General features: G+C 43.3%; 1 protein-coding gene, 1 non-coding gene and 1 pseudogene across 3 annotated transcripts in view; all 3 read right to left on the bottom strand.

The window, feature by feature from the left end:
* Positions 1 to 19,173, bottom strand: part of N4BP2 (NEDD4 binding protein 2) — a 98,783-nt gene that overhangs the window by 62,615 nt on the left and 16,995 nt on the right. For both annotated transcript variants that reach the window (XM_025386604.1, XM_025386605.1), the window contains exon 2: positions 18,282 to 18,378. The gene's annotated coding sequence lies outside the window, so the exon portion shown is untranslated. The remainder of the gene's footprint in view (positions 1 to 18,281; positions 18,379 to 19,173) is intronic.
* LOC112625620 lies at positions 8,358 to 8,493 on the bottom strand. Its single transcript, XR_003119701.1, has one exon. It is a non-coding gene; the product is annotated as a small nucleolar RNA SNORA51 (small nucleolar RNA).
* LOC112625544 lies at positions 13,298 to 13,396 on the bottom strand (annotated as a pseudogene).

Genomic DNA, 19,173 nt, shown 5'->3' with positions numbered 1-19,173 from the left:
ATCCCAGCACTTTGGGAGGTCGAGGCGAGTGGATCACCTAAAGTCGGGAGTTTGAGACCAGCCTGACCAACATGGAGAAACCCTGTCTCTACTAAAAATACAAAATTAGCCAGGCGTGGTGGCGCATGCCTGTAATCCCAGCTACTTGAGAGGCTGAGGCAGGAGAATCACTTGAACCCAGGAGGCGGAGGTTGCAGCGAGCTGAGATCACACCATTGCACTCCAGCCTGGGCAACAAGAGTGAAACTCCATGTCATAAATAAATAAATAAATAAATAAATAAATAAAAATAAAAAATATATAGCAACCCTAAATGTATATGCACTAAACAGAGCTACAAAATAAGTGAAGCTAAAACTGAAAGGAGAAATAGACAAATTCACAATTATAGTTGGAGACTTCAACATCACTCTATCAACAGTAGACAGTAAATCAGCAAAGATATAGAACTCAACACCACCAATAATTAAGGATCTAATCTATACTTACAGAACACTCCACCCAACAACAGCAGAATACACACTCTTTTCAAGTATTAACAGAAGACATACCAAGATAGATCATATCCTAAGCTAAAACCAAACCACAACAAATTTAAAAGAATTGATATCACACAGGTATGTTTTCCAACCACAATGGAATCAAACTAGAAATCAATAACATAAAAATTTCCAAGCAATATACATCTAAATAATACATGGGTCAATGATGAAGTCTCAAAGAAAATTTTAAAAATATAATAAATTGAATGCCAATGAAAATATACCACATCAAAATTTGTAGGCCAGGTGTGGTGGCTCACGCCTATAATCCCAGCACCATGGGAGACTGAGGTGGGTAGACCACTCTGAGCTCATGAGATCGAGACCATCCAGGGCAATATGGTGAAACCCCGTCTCTACTAAAAGTACAAAAATTAGCTGGGTGCGGTGGCTCACGCCTGTAATTGCAGCACTTTGGGAGGCCGAGGTAGGTGGATCACCTGAGGTCAGTTCAAGACCAGCCTGGCCAACATGATGAAATCCCGTCTCTACTAATAATACAAAAGTTAGCCAGGCGTGCTGGTGAGCACACTGAAGAAACAGAAACAGGAGAATCGTTTGAAACCAGGAAGCAGAGGTTACAGTGAGCCAAGATAGCACCATTGCACTCCAGCCTGCGCGACAAGAGAGAAACTCTGTCTCCAAAAGTAAATAAATAAATAATAATAAAAATACAAAAATTAGCCGGGCAAGGTGGCGCGCAACTATAATCCCAGCTACTCAGGAGGCTGAGGCAGGAGAATTGCTTCAACTCGGGAAGGTTGCAGTGAGCTAAAATCAAGCCACTGCACTCCAGCCTGGGCAACAGGGTGAGACTCTGTCTCAAAAAAAAAAAAAAAAAAATTGTAGAACATGGTTAAAGCAGTGATAACAGGAAAATCTATAGCACTAAATGCATACATTAGAAAAGAAGTCTCAAATGAATAATCTAAGCCCCCACCATAAGAACCTAGAAAATGAAGGGCAATATAAACTCAAACCCATCAGAAAAAAGAAAATAATAAAGAGTAGGCCAGGCATAGTGGCTCGTGCCTGTAATCCCAGCACTTTGGGAGGCTGAGGCGGGTGGATCACCTGAGGTCAGGAGTTTCAAACCAGCCTAGCCAGCATGGTAAAACCTCTTCTCTACTAAAAATACAAAACTTAGCTGGGCATGGTGGCAGGCACCTGTAATCCTAGCTACTCAGGAGACTGAGGCAGGAGAATCGCTTGAACCCAGAAGGCAGAGGTTGCAGTGAACTGAAATTGCACCATTGCATTCCAGCCTGGGTGACAAAAGCAAGACTCCGTCTTGAAAAAAAAAAAAAAAAAAGGCAGGCCAAGCACAGTGGCTCACACCTGTAATCCCAGCACTTTGAGAGGCCAACGTGGGTGGATCACCTGAGGTCAGAAGTTCGAGACCAGCCTGCCCAATATGGTGAAACCCCGTCTCTACTAAAAATACAAAAATTAGCTGGGCGTGGTGGTGCACACCAGTAGTCCCAGCTACTTGGGAGGCTGAGACAAGACAATCGTTTGAACCCAGGAGATGGAGGTTGCAGTGAGCCAGGATTGTGTCACTGCACTCCAGCCTGAGCAACAGAGCAAGACTCTGTCTTAAAAAATAATAATAATAATAATAATAATATTAATAATAAATAGATAACAAATAAATTGTAAACAGAAAACAATGAGAAAATTCAATGAAATAAATTGTTGGTTTACCAAAATGATCAATAAAACTGAAAGACTAGCAAGACTGACAAAAAAGAAGACAGAAATTACCAATATCAGGAATGAAAAAGGGATATTACTATAGACTTCGCAGATATCAAAAGGCTAATAAAGTAAACTATGAACACACAAAAGTTTGACAATTTATATGAAATGGACCAATGTCTCAAAAAACACAAGTATCACAACTTATCCAATAAGACATAGATAAAATCACTATAATTTATAAAGGAATTTAATTCATAATTAAAAAAAAAAAAATTTCCAGGGCCAAATAGCTTCAATGGAAAATTCTAACAAATATTTTTAGGAAAAAATAATACTAATCCTACATAATCTCTTCCAGAAAGTAAGAAAACACTCCCAATCCATTTTATGATGCTAATATTATCCTGATACCAAAAACAGACAAAGCCAGTACAAAAAAAACTACAAACCAATACTCATGACTACAGACACAAAAATCCTTAGCAAAACACTAGCAAATAAAATTCAGCAATATATATTTCATTTGTGTTTTTTTTTTTATTTTTGACACAGGGTCTTGCTCTATCACCTAGGCTGCAGTACAGTGGATATCATTGTTTTTATATATTGCTGAATTTTGGCAGGGCATAGTAGTTCACACCTACAATCCCAGAACTTTAGGAGGCTGAGTTGGGAGGATTGCTTGAGCCCAGGAGTTCAGGACCAGCCTGGGCAATAGAGTGAGACCTCAACTCTACAAAAAATTTTAAAATTAGCCAAGCGTAGTGGTACGTACCTGTGGTCCCAGGTACTGGGGGGCAGGGTGAGGTAAAAGGATCACTTAGGCCCAGAAGATTGAGGCTTCAGCGAGCCATGATCACACCACTACACTGCAGCCTGAGCAACAGCAACACCCTGTCTTGAAAAAAAAAAAAAAGGATTGTATACTATAATGAAATGGGGTTTATTACAGGAAAGCAAGGCTAGTTCCATATTCAAAAATCAGTATAATCCACCATCTTAATGGGTGAAAGAATCATATTAATCAATGCAGAAAATAATGACAAAATTCAATACCATTCATGGTAACTACCAGAAAAACAGGAACAAAAATATTCTCAACCTGATAAGAGCACCTACAAAAACCTACAGCTAACATTGTATTCATAATGAAATACTAAACGCTTTCTTCCTAGCATCAGGAAAAAGGCAAGATGTCTGTTCTCACCAATTTTATTCAAAATAATGCTTATAGCCCATGAAGTAAGAAAAAGAAAGAAAAGGCCGGGCGCGGTGGCTCACGCCTGTAATCCCAGCACTTTGGGAGGCCGAGGCGGGCGGATCACAAGGTCAGGAGATCGAGACCACAGTGAAACCCCGTCTCTACTACAAATACAAAAAATTAGCCGGGCGCGGTGGCGGGCGCCTGTAGTCCCAGCTACTCAGGAGGCTGAGGCAGGAGAATGGCGTGAACCCAGGAGGCGGAGCTTGCAGTGAGCCGAGATCGCGCCACTGCACTCCAGTCTGGGCGACAGCGTGAGACTCTGTCTCAAAAAAAAAAAAAAAAAGAAAAAGAAAGAAAAGAAAACATGTACAGATTAGGGAAGAAGAAACAAAAGTGTCCCTATTTCCAGATAACATGGTTATCTGTGTATTATAGAAAATCCCAAGTAATCTACAAAATCTCCAACAAGAAAGTGAGTTTAACAAGGGTGCAAGATACAAGATAAATATATAAAAGCAACTGCATTTATATATACTAGCAAAAAATACATACTAGCAAAAAACACACAGACACTGAAATTAAAGAAACAATACCCTTCACAATTGCTAAAAAACAAAACAAAACAAAACAAACAAAAAAAAACAGAAATACACTAAGTCCTCACTTATTGCCATCAATAGGATCTTGTAAACTACAACTTTTTTTTTTTGAGACTGAGTCTCACTCGTTGCCCAGGCTGGAGTGCAACGACGTGATCTTGGCTCACTGCAACCTCCACCTCCTGGGTTCAAGCGATTCTCCTGCCTCAGCCTCCTGAGTAGCTGGGTTTACAGGCACATGCCACCACACCCAGCTAATTTTTGTATTTTTAGTAGAGATGGGGTTTCACCATGTTGACCAGGCTGGTCTCAAACCCCTAACCTCAGGTGATCAGCCTGCCTCAGCCCCCCGAAGTGCTGAGATTACAGGCGTGAGTCACCACTCTTGGCTATAAACTACAACTTTAAACAAAACAATACATAACCAATTTTTTTCCTCATCAACATAACAGAATGATGTTGAATGAAAGTACTGTTCAAGGACCTGATATATGTAGTTTCACTTAAAATCAGTTTCCAAAAACCTATCGATGATGTTATGTGAGGACTTCCTATATTTCAGTACGTAGGTATAAATCTAAGAAAACAAGTACAAAACTTAATATGCTGAAAACTCTGAAAGAAATGTTCAAAGACGGGAAGACAACACATATGTCAATTCTTCCCCAAATTGATACATAAGTTTAAGAAAATGCCTACCAAGGGCCGGGCGCAGTGGCTCACGCCTGTAATCCCAGCACTTTGGGAGGCCGAGGCGGGTGGATCACTAAGTCAGGAGATGGAGACCATCCTGGCTAACATGGTGAAACCCTGTCTCTACTAAAAATACAAACATTAGCTCAGCATGTTGGCAGCCGCCTGCAATTCCAGCTACTCGGGAGCTGAGGCAGGAGGATTGCTTGAATCCAGCAGGCAGAGGTTGCAGTGAGCTGAGATCGAGTCATCGCACTCCAGGCCTGGGTAACAAGAGCAGGGTAACAAGAGCAAAACTCCATCTAAAAATTAAAAAACTCCTGGCCTAAAATATTCCTCCTGCCTCAGCCTCCCAAAGTGATGGGATTACAGGTGTCAGCAGCATACTTGGCTAGATTATACTTCTTTATACCAACAACAATTAGAAAATAAAATTAAATCAAATGATCAGTTCTCAGTTCTTGTCTTGCTAGACCTATCAGCAGCATCTACACAGCTGATGAATCTCTCCCCCAAGAACCGGCTTTCTTCTCCTGAGGACACTGCCACTCTCAAGATTTTCGCATCTCTCAACTTGGAAACAATGGAGTGTTCCAGAGTTCAGTCCTAGGGTCTATTCTTTTCCCTCTACAAAAAACTTAAAAATTAGCCAGGCATAGTGGCAGGCCTGTAATTCCAGCGACTCTGGAAGCTGAGGGAGGAGGATCACTTGACTCCAGGAATTGGAGGCTGCACTGAGCTATGATTGTGCCACTGAACTCCAGCCTTGGTGACAGAGTGAGACCCCATCTCTTAAGAAAAACAATAAAAAATAAATCCTATTAACATGCTAACAAATTTACATCTTCAGCCAGCAACTCTTCTCTGACTCTAGACCCACATCAAACTATTCACTGAACATCTCTACGTTGTGTATCTAAAAAACATATCAGGCTGGGCGAGGTGACTCAGGCCTGTAATCCCAGCACTTTGGGAGGCTGAGGCGGGCAGATTGCCTGAGGTTAAGACCAGCCTTGTCAACATGGCGAAACCCCGTCTCTATTAAAAATATAAATTAGCTGGGTGCGGTGGCTCATGCTTGTAATCCCAGCACTTTGGGAGGCCGAGGCAGGTGGACCATGAGGTCAGAAGTTCGAGACCAGCCTGGCCAACACAGTGAAACTCCCGTCTCTACTAAAAACATAAAAATTAGCTGGGCGTGGTGGTGGGCGCCTGTAATCCCAGCTACTCAGGAGGCTGAGGCAGGAGAATCGCATGAACCTAAGAGGCAGAGGTGGCAGTGAGTTGAAATTGCACCACTGCATTCCAGCCTGGGCGACACAGCGAGACTCCATCTCAAAAGATAAAAATAAAAAAGGCCGGGTGCTGTGGCTCACGCCTGTAATCCCGACACTTTACGAGGCCAAGGCAGGCAGATCACCTGAGGTTGGGAGTTCGAGATCAGCCTCACCAACATGAAGAAACCCCGTCTCTACAAAAAATACAAAATCAGCCGGGCATGGTGGCCCAGCTACTCAGGAGGCTAAGGCAGGAGAATCGCTTGAACCCGGGAGGCGGAGGTTGCAGTGAGCCAAGATCATACCACTGCACTCCAGCCTGGTGACAGAGAGAGACTCTGTCTCAAAAGAATTAAAAAAATAAAAATAAATACAAAAATTAGCTGGGCGTGGAGGCACATGTCTGTAATCCCAGCTACCTGCGTGGCTGAGGCAGGAGAATCGCTTGAACCCGGGAGGCGGAGGTTGCAGTGAGCTGAAATCATGCCACTGCACTGTAGCCTGGCGACAGAGAGAGACTCTGTCTCAAAAAAAAAAAAAAAAAAAAAAAGGCTGGGCGCGGTGGCTCACGCCTGTAATCCCAGCACTTTGGGAGGCCGAGGCGGGTGGATCACCTGAGGCTGGGAGTTCGAGACCAGCCTGACCAACATGGAGAAACCCCATCTCTCCTAAAAATACAAAATTAGCCAGGCGTGGTGACGCATGCCTGTAATTCCAGGTACTCGGGAGGCTGAGGCAGGAGAATTGCTTGAACCCGGGAGGCAGAGGGTGCAGTGAGTCGAGATTGCGCCATTGCACTCCAGCCTAGGCAACAAGAGCAAAACTCCGTCTCAAAAAAAAAAAAAAAAAAAAATTAGCTGGGCGTGGAAGCGCATGCCTGTAATCCCAGCTACTTGCGAGGCTGAGCCGGGAGAATCACTTGACCCCGGGAGACGGAGGTTGCAGTGAGCTGAGATTGTGCCACTGCACTCCAGTCTGGACAAAAGACCAAGACTCCATCTCAGAGGAAAAAAAATTAAAAAACCTCAAACCAGGCATGTCTAAAAGTGACCTGATTCTCTACTGCCACCCTGCCCTATCTACAGTAATTGCAATCTCAGCTGATGGCAATTTCTACTTGTTGAAGCCAAAAACTAATAGTCATTTCTGCCTATTCTTTCCCTCAAACCTAATCACTCAGCAATTCCTACCAGTTGTAAATTCAAAATAAGCCAGGCATGGTGGCTCACGCCTGTAATTCCAGCACTTTGGGAGGCCAAGGCGGATGGATTACCTGAGGTCAGGGGTTCGAGACCAGTCTGGGCAACATGACGAAACCCCGTCTCTACTAAAAGTACAAAAATTAGTTGGGAGTGGTGGCACATGCCTGTAATCCCATCTACACTCAGGAGGCTGAGGCAGGAGAACCCAGGAGGGGGAGGTTGCAGTGAGCTGAGATCATGCCACTGCACTCCAGTCTGGGTGACAGAATGAGACTCTGTCTAAATGAATGAATGAATAATAAATTCAAAATACATTTAAAATCATCACCTTCACCACTACCATCCGTATCAAAGGTAATGTCATGGATTGGTTTTAAGTGTGGGAGCTCCCAAATTTCTACTTATACGAGCTTTATTAAAATATAATATGCAAACCATAAAATTCACCATTTCAAAGTGTACAATTCAGTAGTTTTCAGTACATTCAGAGTTGTAAAACCATCACCACGAATTCCAGAACATTTCTATTATCTCAAGAAGAAACCCCGCAACCCATTAGCAACCATGCCCATTCCTCCCTCTCCTATCCCCTGGCAACCACGAATCTACTTTTGCATCTACAGGTTTACCTATTCTAGGCATTTATATGAACAGAATTTTATAATATAAAACATGGCCTTTTGTGACTGGCTCCTTTTGCTTGGCATGTTTTCCAGGTTCATCCATGTTGTAGCCTACATTGGTACTTCACTGATACTGCTAGGAAATATTGCATGGTACAGATATAACACATTTTATGTATACATGCATCAGGTGAGGGACATTTGGGTTGTTTCTACTTTTTGCCTATAGTGAATAATGTTGCTATGAACATTTGTATAAGAGTTTTCTGTGGACACGTTTTCATATCTCTTAAGTATATATCTAAGAGTGGAATTGCTAGTTCATATGGTAACTCCATGTTTAACCTTTTGAGGAACTGCCAGATAGTTTTCCAAAGCAGCTGCACCAATTTCAGCTTCCACCAGCAATGTGAGGGCTCTGATTTCTCTAATCCTCACCAACACCGTTACTGTCCATTGTTTTGTTTTGGGTTTGTTTTTTTCATTTTTACCTTTTGTTTTCTTTTCTTTTTCTACGCACGCCCCCAAACGCTTCATAATACAGAACAGGCACAAAGCGTGGGCTGAAGTATATATGGGGTAGGTTTACTCTATCTCCTCTTTCTATACAGTCAGTGTAAGAATACAGCCTGTGGTTAAGCACCAGGAGGTGTTGGGTTTGTTATTTGTTTGGTTAGGCTTTTTGGTTGGTTTTTTTGGAGACAGATTCTCACTATGTTGCACACACCGGTCTCGAAGTCCTGGGCTCAAGGAACTCTTCCACATAACCCTGGTGGTATCTAGCTGTGGTTTTGATTTGCATTTTCCTAAGGACAAATGTTGTTGACCATCTTTACATATTCTTTTTCTTTTTCTTTTTCTTTTTGAGACAGAGGCTTGCTCTGTTGCCCACGCTGGAGTGCAGTGGCGTGATCTCAGCTCACTGCAAGCTCCACCTCCCAGGTTCACGCCATTCTCCTGCCTCAGCCTCCCAAGTAGCTGGGACTACAGGCGCCCGCCACCACGCCCAGCTAATTTTTTGTATTTTTAGTAGAGACAGGGTTTCAGTGTGTTAGCTAGGATGGTGTTGACCTCCTGACCTCGTGATCCGCCCACCTCGGCCTCTCAAAGTGCTGCGATTACAGGTGTGAGCCACCGCACCTGGCTACCATCTTTACATGTTCTTATTGGCATTTATATACTTCTTTGAATAAATGTCTGTTTGGATTATTTTGCCCATTTGTAAATTGGGTTGTTTCTATTATTAAGCTGAACCCAGGATTGTTAGATTATTGAATACAACATCTCTTTAGATTGATATAATGGAAGTTTAGGCAGCCATTTAAAAAGACTATGTTTTAAATAATTTTTTTTTTGAGACAGGGTCTCACTCTGTTGCCCAGGCTGTAGTACAGTAGCGCCATCTTGGCTCACTGCAGCCTCCACCTCTTGGGTTCAAGCAATTCTCCTGCCTCAGCCTCCCAATTTGCTGGGACTACTGTCGCTTGCTACCACGCCCAGCTTATTTTATTATTTTTTTTGAGATGGAGTTTCGCTCTTGTTGCCCAAGCTAGATTGCAATGGCACAATGGTGCAATCTCAGCTCGCCGCAACCTCCGCCTCCCGGATTCAAGCGATTCTCCTGCCTCAGCCTCCCTAGTAGCAGGGATTACAGGCATGTAATAGCTGGGATTACAGGCATGAGCCACCACATCAGGCTAATTTTGTATTTTTAGTAGAGACGGGGTTTCTCCATGTTTGTCAGGCTGGTCTCAAACTCCCAACCTCAGGTGATCCACCCGCCTCAGCCTCCCAAAGTGATGGGATTACAGGCGTGAGCCACTGCACCCAGCCTTATTTTTGTATTTTTTGGGAGTGATGGGGTTTCGCCACATTGGCCAGGCTGGTCTTAAACTCCTGACCTCAGGTAATCCACCTGTCTCAGCCTCCCAAAATGCTGGGATTAAAGGCATGAGCCACTGTGCCCAGCCTGTTTTGGATAATATTTAACTGTAGTTTTTTGGTTTTGTTTTTTCGAGATGGAGTCTCACACTGTCACCTGGGCTGGAGTACAATGGCACAATCTCGGCTCACTGCAACTTCCAGCTCCCGCATTCAAGCAATCCTCCTGCCTCAGCCTCCCTAGTAGCAGGGATTACAGGCATGCAGCACCACGCCCTGCTAATTTTTGTATATTTAGTAGAGACAGGGTTTCAACATGTTGGTCAGGTTGGTCTTGAACTCCTGACCTCAGGTAATGCGCCCACCTCAGCCTCCCAAAGTGCTGGGATTACAGGCGTGAGCCACCTCACCTGGGCTTCACTGTAGTTTTTTAAAAGAGAATGTTAGAAATGAAAGCAAGACACTCAACTAAATATAATCTACCCAGACACACAAAAGGGACTGAATTAGATTAGACCAGAAAAGAAATCTCTGGATAATAGAATCATAGGTGATTTTGTTTTTTATATACTTTTTTATATGGTACTTTTGCATTTTCCACATAAACCATAATAAATGCATTTTTTTCATAATCAGGAAAAAATCATTATTATAAATTAAAGGTGAATCATGGACTTCCCGCTATACTTCCTCCAGTTTGCAAGCTATATATCCCTTCCATTCCCTTTTTTCACTTTGTCTATTTGTATGTAAAAAGATCTAAACATATAGGCAGTTTTAGGGTCCAAATAATGTTTAGTGTATTAAAGAAAATTCTGGCCGGGCACGGTGGCTAATGCCTGTAATCCCAGCACTTTGGGAGGCCGAGGTGGGCGGATCACGAGATCAGGAGATCGAGACCATCCTGGCTAAACCAGTGAAACCCCATCTCTATTAATAACACACAAAAAAAATTAGCCGGGAGTGGTGGCGGGCACCTCTAGTCCCAGCTACTCAGGAGGCTGAAGCAGGAGAATGGCATGAACCCGTGAGGTGGAGCTTGCAGTGAGCCAAGACCGCACCACTGCACTCCAGCCTGGCAAGACTCCATCTCAAAAAAAAAAAAAAAGAAAATTCTTATGTATAAAAACATATACAGGCCAGGCACGCAGGCCAGGCATGGTGACTCACGCCGGTAATCCCAGCACTTTGGGAGGCCGAAGCAGGCGGGTCACTAGGTCAGGAGATCGAGACCAGCCTGGCCAACATGGTGAAACCCTGTCTTTACTAAAATACAAAAAATTAAATGGGCGTGGTGGCGCACTCCTGTAGTCCCAGCTACTCGAGAGACGAGGCAGGGGAACTGCTTGAACCTAGGAGGCAGAGGTTGCGGCCAGCCGAGATCATGCCACTGCACTCCAGCCTGGCAACAGAGCAAGACTCCGACTCAAAAAAAAAAAATTATATAAATACATATAAATATAAATATATAAATACATAAATATAAATATATAAATATATATTTACATATATATTTATATGTAGATAGCTGACACTATCTTCCAATCACCTGTTCTACTTATAAATCCAGTTTATCTCAATCCCACATATTCCACTGTATTTAACTATTCCACTGGGTTTAACTATTTTATCATCTAATCTTACGTATCTTTCTTTTTTCATAATGAAAGCCTCATCATTAATACATTAAACAACCTTTTATAGCTTCTTCATATATATACCTGACCTAAACAGAGTGTATTTGAAAAGGATATAGAAAATAAGACTGCATAAGTAAGATTTGATATATTATGGAGAAATGTGAATGGACTGGCTCAAATGAACAATGTAAAAACAAATATACTCCCCACTCCCGTCCTCAAAACAAATAATTATTAACAATACCATGAATATATGCATTTTTCAAATTATTCTGCCTCTATTATATAATTTTAACCTGATGTAAAATCTAATCAATAAATACTTGCTCACTGATTATCATCGTAATATTCCAACATGGTAAGCAGAGGTCTTACCAACTCTAGATTTTTGTTTTTGTTTTTGAGACAATCTCCCTCCGTCACCCAGGCTGAACTGCAGTGGCATGATCTCAGCTTACTGCAGCCTCAATTGCCCATGCTTAAGTGATCCTCCTGCCTCAACCTCCCAAGCAGCGAGGGCTATGGGCACATGTCAGCATTCTGGAAGGCCAAGGTAGGAGGATCATTTGAGCTCAGGAATTCAAGACCATCCTGGGCAGCACAGCAAGAGCCTATCTCTAAATAAATAAATAAACAAAAAATACAAAACCTTCCCACTGAAAACCACATCATCAATACTAAAAAAAAAAAGCACTATATCAGGCCAGGCACAGTGGCTTATGCTTATAATCCCAGAACTTTGGGAGGCTGAGGCAGGAGGATCACTTGAGGTCAGGAGTTCAAGACCAGCCTGACCAACATGGTAAAACCCCGTCTCTACCAAAAATACAAAAATTAGCCGAGTGTGGTGGTGTACACTTGTAATCCCAACTATTCAGGAGGCTGAGGTTGGAGAATCGCTTGAGATCGTGCCACTGCACTCAAGCCTGGGCAACAGAGTGAGACTCCTCTCTAAACAATTAAAAAAATGAGAAAATAAAAATTGAAAAGCACCATTATTCAAGATACACAATTTTATTACAGATTTTCTTAAAAAAACAAAATGCAGTATCCTAAAAATCACAAACTTTACTATTGATACTAATTCTGAGGCCAAACACAGGTGGCTTATCCCTGTAATCCCAGCACTCTGGGAGGCCAAGGTGGGCGAACTGCCTGACCCCAGGAGTCCAAGACCAGCCAGGGAAACATTATAAAACCCGTCTCTACAAAAAAATACAAAACAATTAGCTGGGCGTAATGGTGCACACCTGTAGTCCCTGCTACTTGGGAAGCTAAGGTGAGAGGATCAGTTGAGCCAATGAAGTCAAGGCTGCACTGAGACATGAGCATGCCACTATACTCCAGCCTGGGTGACACAGCGAGACCCTGACTCAAAGAAAAAGTTTAAAACAAAAGATATTAATTCCAAGCTTGCTATGCTACCATACACAAGTCAAGAAACTTAAAAAACCATTAAATATTTAGGAATATTGGGCTGGACACGGTGGCTCACGCCTGTAATCCCAGCACTTTGGGTGGCCGAGGCAGGTGCATCACCTAGGCCAGGAGTTCACGACCTGCCTGGCCAACATGGTGAAACTCTGTCTCTACTAAAGATACAAGAAGTAGCCGGTCATAGTGGCACATGACACTAGTCCCAGCTACTCGGGACAATGAAGCATGAGAATCTCTTGAATCCAGGAGGCTGAAATTCTGCCACTGCATTCCAACCTGGGCAATAAGACTGTCTCCAAAAAAAAAAAATACATATATATATATATATATATATATATATATGCACACGCGCGCGCACACACACACATTTAGAAATATTCAACATCAGAAGCTTTAAAATCTAATTCAAAAAGGTACAACCTGCATTTTTTTAAGTATTTTATCTAAAAAGAACCTTATCAGCTATACAAATATTTATACAGTTTTTATACTGAAGCTAGAAATATGGAACACTTCACGAATCTGCGTGTCATATCCTTGCACAGAGGCCATGCTCATCTTCTCTGTATCATTCCAATTTTAGGAAATGTGCTATACTCCCTATCATTTTATAAATAAATCTGTTATATGTAGTACATGGCAAGGACAAGTAAGTTTGAATAACTTACCTCGGTGGAATAATATCCAGAAAATAACAGATCTCTATAACAATCAAAAAAGATATTGTGGCCGAGTGCGGTGGCTCACGCCTGTAATCCTAGCACTTTGGGAGGCTGAGGTGGGTGGATCACTTGAGGACAGAAGTTTGAGACTAGCCTGGTCAACATAGTGAAACCCCATCTCTACTAAAAATACAAAAATTAGAAGGGTGTGGTGGCCGGTGCCTGTAATTCCAGCTACTCAGATGACTGAGGCAGGAGAATCACTTGAATCCAGGAGGCAGAGGTTGCGGTGAGCCGAGATCGCGCCACTGCACTCCAGACTGGACGACAGAGCGAGATTCTGTCTCAAACAAACAAACAAAAAAGATATTCTGGCCAGGCACAGTGGCTCACGCCTGTGGGAGGCTCAGGCTCCCAGCACTCTGGGAGGCTGAGGCGGGCAGATCACTTGTTGGGAGTTCAAGACCAGCCTGGGCAACATGGTAAAACCCTGTCTCCACTAAAAATACAAAAATTAGCCAGGCATGGTGGTACACACCTGTAGTCCCAACTACTCAGGAGAATGAGGCAGGAGAATTGCTTGAACCCAGGAGGCAGAGATTGCAGTGAGCTGAGATTACACCACTGCACTCCAGCCTGGGCAACAGAGCAAGACTCTCAAAAAAAAAACAATATACACACACACACACACACACACACACACACACAGACCCACATATGTATTTTCTACATAATATTCAATATCAACCAACTAGGAATAATAGGCCTAAGAAAACTGATACTAAGAATCAAATATTTAGCTCCTTAAGACCATCAAAAAAGAAACAAAAAAAAAATGTATCTATATGTAATATATAGGGAACCCAAACACAGCATGCTCCCAAACACAATCAGCAAACAACTTCCTCAGAAAGAGAAGCTACCAAAAACCAGTATCATCAATGTCTTTCCCATGGATTAAGTTACCTACAAGATGATTTCAAAATACTACTGTGATAAGAAAAAGGTAGATGGTAAAATCTCATGAGATACCAAAAGTATGTCACTAAAAAAGGTATTTTTGGGCCGGGCGTGGTGGCTCACTCCTGTAATCCCAGCACTTTGGGAGGCCGAGGCGGGTGGATCACGAGGTCAGGAGATTGAGACCATCCTGGCTAACACGGTGAAACCCCTCTCTCTACTAAGAGTACAAAAAATTAGCCAGGCGTGGCGGCATGCGCCTATAGTCCTGAGGCAGGAGAATGGCGTGAACCTGGGAGACGGAGTTTGCAGTGAGCCAAGATCACGCCACTGCACTCCAGTCTGGGCCACAGAGCAAGACTCCATCTCAAAAAAAAAGGTATTTTTGGCTTTTTTTTGACACAAAGTCTCCCTCTGTCACCTAAGCTGGAGTGCAGTGACACCATCTGAGCTCAATGCAACCTCCGCCTCCCAGGTTCAAGGGATTTTCCTGCCTCAGTCTCCCAAGTAGCTGGGACCACAGGTGAGGGCCACCACACCTGGCTAATTTTTGTACTTTTAGTAGAGACAGGGTTTCACCATGATGGCCAGGCTGGCCTCAAACTCTTGACCTCAAGTGATCCTCCTGCCTTAGTGTCCCTAAGTACTGGGATTACAGGCAGGAGACACCGTACCTGGCCAAAAAATACTTTTTATAGAAAATGTAACCAAATTAAGTAACCAATAATCTTTAAATATATCTATCAGGGGCAGGCATGATGGCTCACACCTCTAATTCGAACACTTTGGGAAGCCAAAGGAAGAGGATTGCTTAAGCCCAGGAGTTCAAGATAAGCCCGGGCAACATAGGGAAAACATATCTCTACGAAAAATTTTAAATTAGCTGGGTCTGGTGGCACATGCCTGTCGTCCCAGCTGCTCAGGAGGCTGAGGTAGGAGGATTGTTTGGGCCTGAGAGGCCAAGGCTGCAGTAGGCAGTAATCAAAGCACTGCATTCCGGCCTGGGCAACAAAGCAAAACCCTGTCTCACACAAACAAACAAAAAGAGAAATATTTCTCTATCTGTTATAACATTCTAAACACTTAGGAAAACAGTATAAATTATCACAGAAATCATCCTTTGGAATACTATGCAGTAATAAAAAAAATTAGGTGGAATATAGAAACAAGATGTGTAGGCCTGGTACGGTGGCTCATGCCTGTAATAACCCCAGCACTTTGGGAGGCCAAGGCAGGCGAATCATGAGGTCAGGAGTTCTAGACCAGCCTGGCCAATGTGGTGACACCTCGTCTCTACTAAAAATACAAAAATTAGCCGGGCATGGTGGCATGCACCTGTAGTCCCAGGTACTCGGGAGGCTAAGGCAGAAGAATCGCTTTAACCAGGAGGCAGAGGTTGCAGTGAGCCCCACTGCACTCCAGCCTAGGCAACAGAGCAAGACTCCATCTCAAAAACATAAATAAAAGAAAAGCTGTGCAAAAATGAGACAGACCTCTAGGACATGTTGTTAAATGTTAAAGCCAGTTGCTGAAAAATATATATCTTTAATTCCAAGTGTATTTCTGTATAATACATCAGCACTTTCTATAATTTCCATCTATATGTGTTTATATTTACAACTAACAATGTTTCTTGAGAACATGGATCATGATATATACTCCAAAATGGTACTATGCATAGTAACACACGTAAAACAGGTAGACAAATATTTACGGATAGCTAACAATATGTAAAATACGAAGAAGCAAGATTAGCCTTTTTTTTTTTAAGCCTTTTTTTTTTTTTTTGACAGAGTCTCACTCTGTCGCCCAGGCTGGAGTGCAGTGGCAAGAGCTCAGCTCACTGTAGCCTCTGCCTCCCAGGCTCAAGCAATCCGTGTGTCTCAGCCTCTCAAGTAGCTGGGACTACAGGTGCATGCCACCATGTCCCGCTAATTTTTGTATTTTTAGTAGAGACAGGGTTTTGCCATGTTGGCCAGGCTGGTCTCGAACTCCTGGCCTCAAGTGATCTGCCTGCCTCATCCTCCCAAAATGCTGGGATTACAGGTGTGAGGCACCGTACCTAGCCAAGATTGGCCTTTAAGAAGCAGAGAAAGGCCAGGCGCAGTGGCTCACTCACGCCTGTAATCCCAGCACTTTGGGAGGCCGAGACAGGCGGATCACGAGGTCAGGAGATCGAGACCATCCTGGTTAGCACAGTGAAACCCCGTCTCTACTAAAAATACAAAAACAAAAATTAGGCGGGCGCCTGTGGTCCCAGCTGCATGGGAGGCTGAGGCAGGAGAATGGCCAGAACCCAGGAGGCGGAGCATGCAGTAAGCGAGATCGCACCACTGCACTCCAGTCTGGGCAACAGAGCAAGACTCCGTCTCAAAAAAAAAAAAAAAGAAGCAGAGAAATGAAAACACTCATTAAATAGAAAAACTAACACCACAATTCAGTTCTTAATGCTTCCTCAGTGAACATGTCTTACACCACCATAAGCTCTTTTGAAAATTCTAGTAACAAAATCTGTGATTATACTTCCCTTCTCATGAGGTGTTATTTTAGTCCCTCAAATATATAAGTAAAAGTTTAGAAACCTGTGTAGGCCAGGTATGGTGGCTCACACCTGTTGTCCCAGCACTTTGGGAGGCTGAGGCAGGTGAATCACTTGAGCCAAGGAGTCCGAGACCAGCCTGGGCAACATGACAAAATGCCATCTCTGGGCCAGACACAGTGGCTCAAGCCTGTAATTCCAGCACTTTGGGAGGTCAAGGTGGGTGGATCACTTGAGGTCAGGAGTTAGAGACTAGCCTGACCAATACACTGAAACCCCATCCCTACTAAAAATACAAAAATTAGCTGGGCGTGGTGGCACACATCTGTAATCCCAGCTACTTGGGAGGCTGAGGCAGAAGAATTGCATGAACCCAGGAGGGGGAGGTTGCAATGAGCCAAGATCGTGCCACTGCACTCCAGCCCAAGCAACAGAGCAAGACTCCATCTCAAAAAAAAAAAGCAAAAACAAGCTGGGCTTGGTGGCTCACGCCTGTAATCCCAACACTTTGGGAGGCTGAGGCAGGCGGATCACCTGAGGTCAGGAGTTTGAGACCAGCCTGACCAACATGGAGAAACCCCGTCTCTACTGAAAATACAAAATTAGCTGGGCGTGGTGGCGTGTGCCTGTAATCCCAGCTACTCAGGAGGCTGAGGCAGGAGAATCGCTTGAACCCGGGAGGCAGAGGTTGCAGCGAGCCGAGATCATGCCACTGCACTCCAGCCTGGGCAACAAGAATGAAAATTCATCTCAAAAAAAAAAACAAAAAACAGGCCAGGCGCGGTGGCTCAAACCTGTAATCCCAGCACTTTGGGATGCCGAGATGGGCGGATCACAAGGTCAGGAGATCGAGACCATCCTGGCTAACACGATGAAACCCCGTCTCTACTAAAACATACCAAAAAAACCTAGCCGGGTGAGGTGGCGGGCGCCTGTAGTCCCAGCTACTCAGGAGGCTGAGGTAGGAGAATGGCGTGAACCCGGCAGGTGGAGCTTGCAGTGAGCTGAGATCCAGCCACTGCGCTCCAGCCTGGGCGACAGAGCAAGACTCCGTCTCAAAAAAAAAACAAAAACAAAAAAAAAACCATCTCTACCAAAAACTACAAAAATTAGCTGGGTGTGGTGGCATGCACCTATAGTCCCAGCTACTCGGGAGGCTAAGGTGAGAGAATCGCTTAAGCCTAGCAGTTTGAGGCTGAAGTGAGTCAAGATCGCGCCACTGCACTCCAGCCTAGGTGACAGAGCGAGACCCAATTTCAAAAAAAAACAAAAACATCTTATGTGTAAAATATTCATACTCTACAACTTTAATAAAACTTACTGTCTGTCTAGCATTGATGCTGTCAACATGCTCATTAAGGCCACGGTTGATATATGCAAACTCCACACCTCTTCTTGTTATCCAACATGTCTTCTTACTATAAAAGGAAAATTATATATTAAAGTCAAATTCACATCAAACTATAATCACAAAATAAATCAAAGTCAAAAATGTCTATAATATATATAATATACATGATATTCCAAAGAGAAAGTACAAAAGAGAAAAGACAAGAAAGACTGCACTTACTGCCATTGGAGGTGCTATTGCACTCTGAAAATGTCTACATAAAAGAAAGTAACTAAGCATTATTCTGCCTTTAAGTAGAACACTAATTCCAGATAACAAAATAGCCTTAGCTGATAAGAGAAATCTTATCCTTATAGAAGGTGGCTATTAAATGTAAAAGAAACAACAGAACCCAAAACTGATTACCATTTTTAACCTATAATTGAATAGTTAATCAAGAATCATCAATGAATGCTAAAATCGTTAGGTGAAAAGTTGATAAAGAAATTGACCTGGCCAGCGGCGGTGGCTCACGCCTGTAATCCCAACACTTTGGAGGCCAAGGCGGGTGGATCACTTGAGGTCAGGAGTTTGAAACCTGCCTGGCCTACATGGTGAGACCTCATCTCTGCTAAAAATAAAAATTAGCTGGGTATGGTGGGGCACACCCGTAATCCCAGCTACTCGGGACAGAGGCTGAGACAGGAGAATCACTTGGGAGGCGGAGGTTGCGGTGAGCCGAGATGGCACCACTGCCGTCCAGCGTGGGCAACAGAGACTCTGTCCCAAAAAAAAAAAAAAAAAAGTCCCACAAAAAAAAAAAAAAGAAAGAAAGAAATTTATCTGGGGCCGGGCATGGTAGCTCACGAGTATAGTCGTATTA

The sequence above is a fragment of the Theropithecus gelada genome, chromosome 5 (assembly GCF_003255815.1).
Source record: "Theropithecus gelada isolate Dixy chromosome 5, Tgel_1.0, whole genome shotgun sequence".
Classification (NCBI taxonomy): domain Eukaryota; kingdom Metazoa; phylum Chordata; class Mammalia; order Primates; family Cercopithecidae; genus Theropithecus; species Theropithecus gelada.
This window is presented reverse-complemented; position numbering and strand designations above follow the sequence as displayed.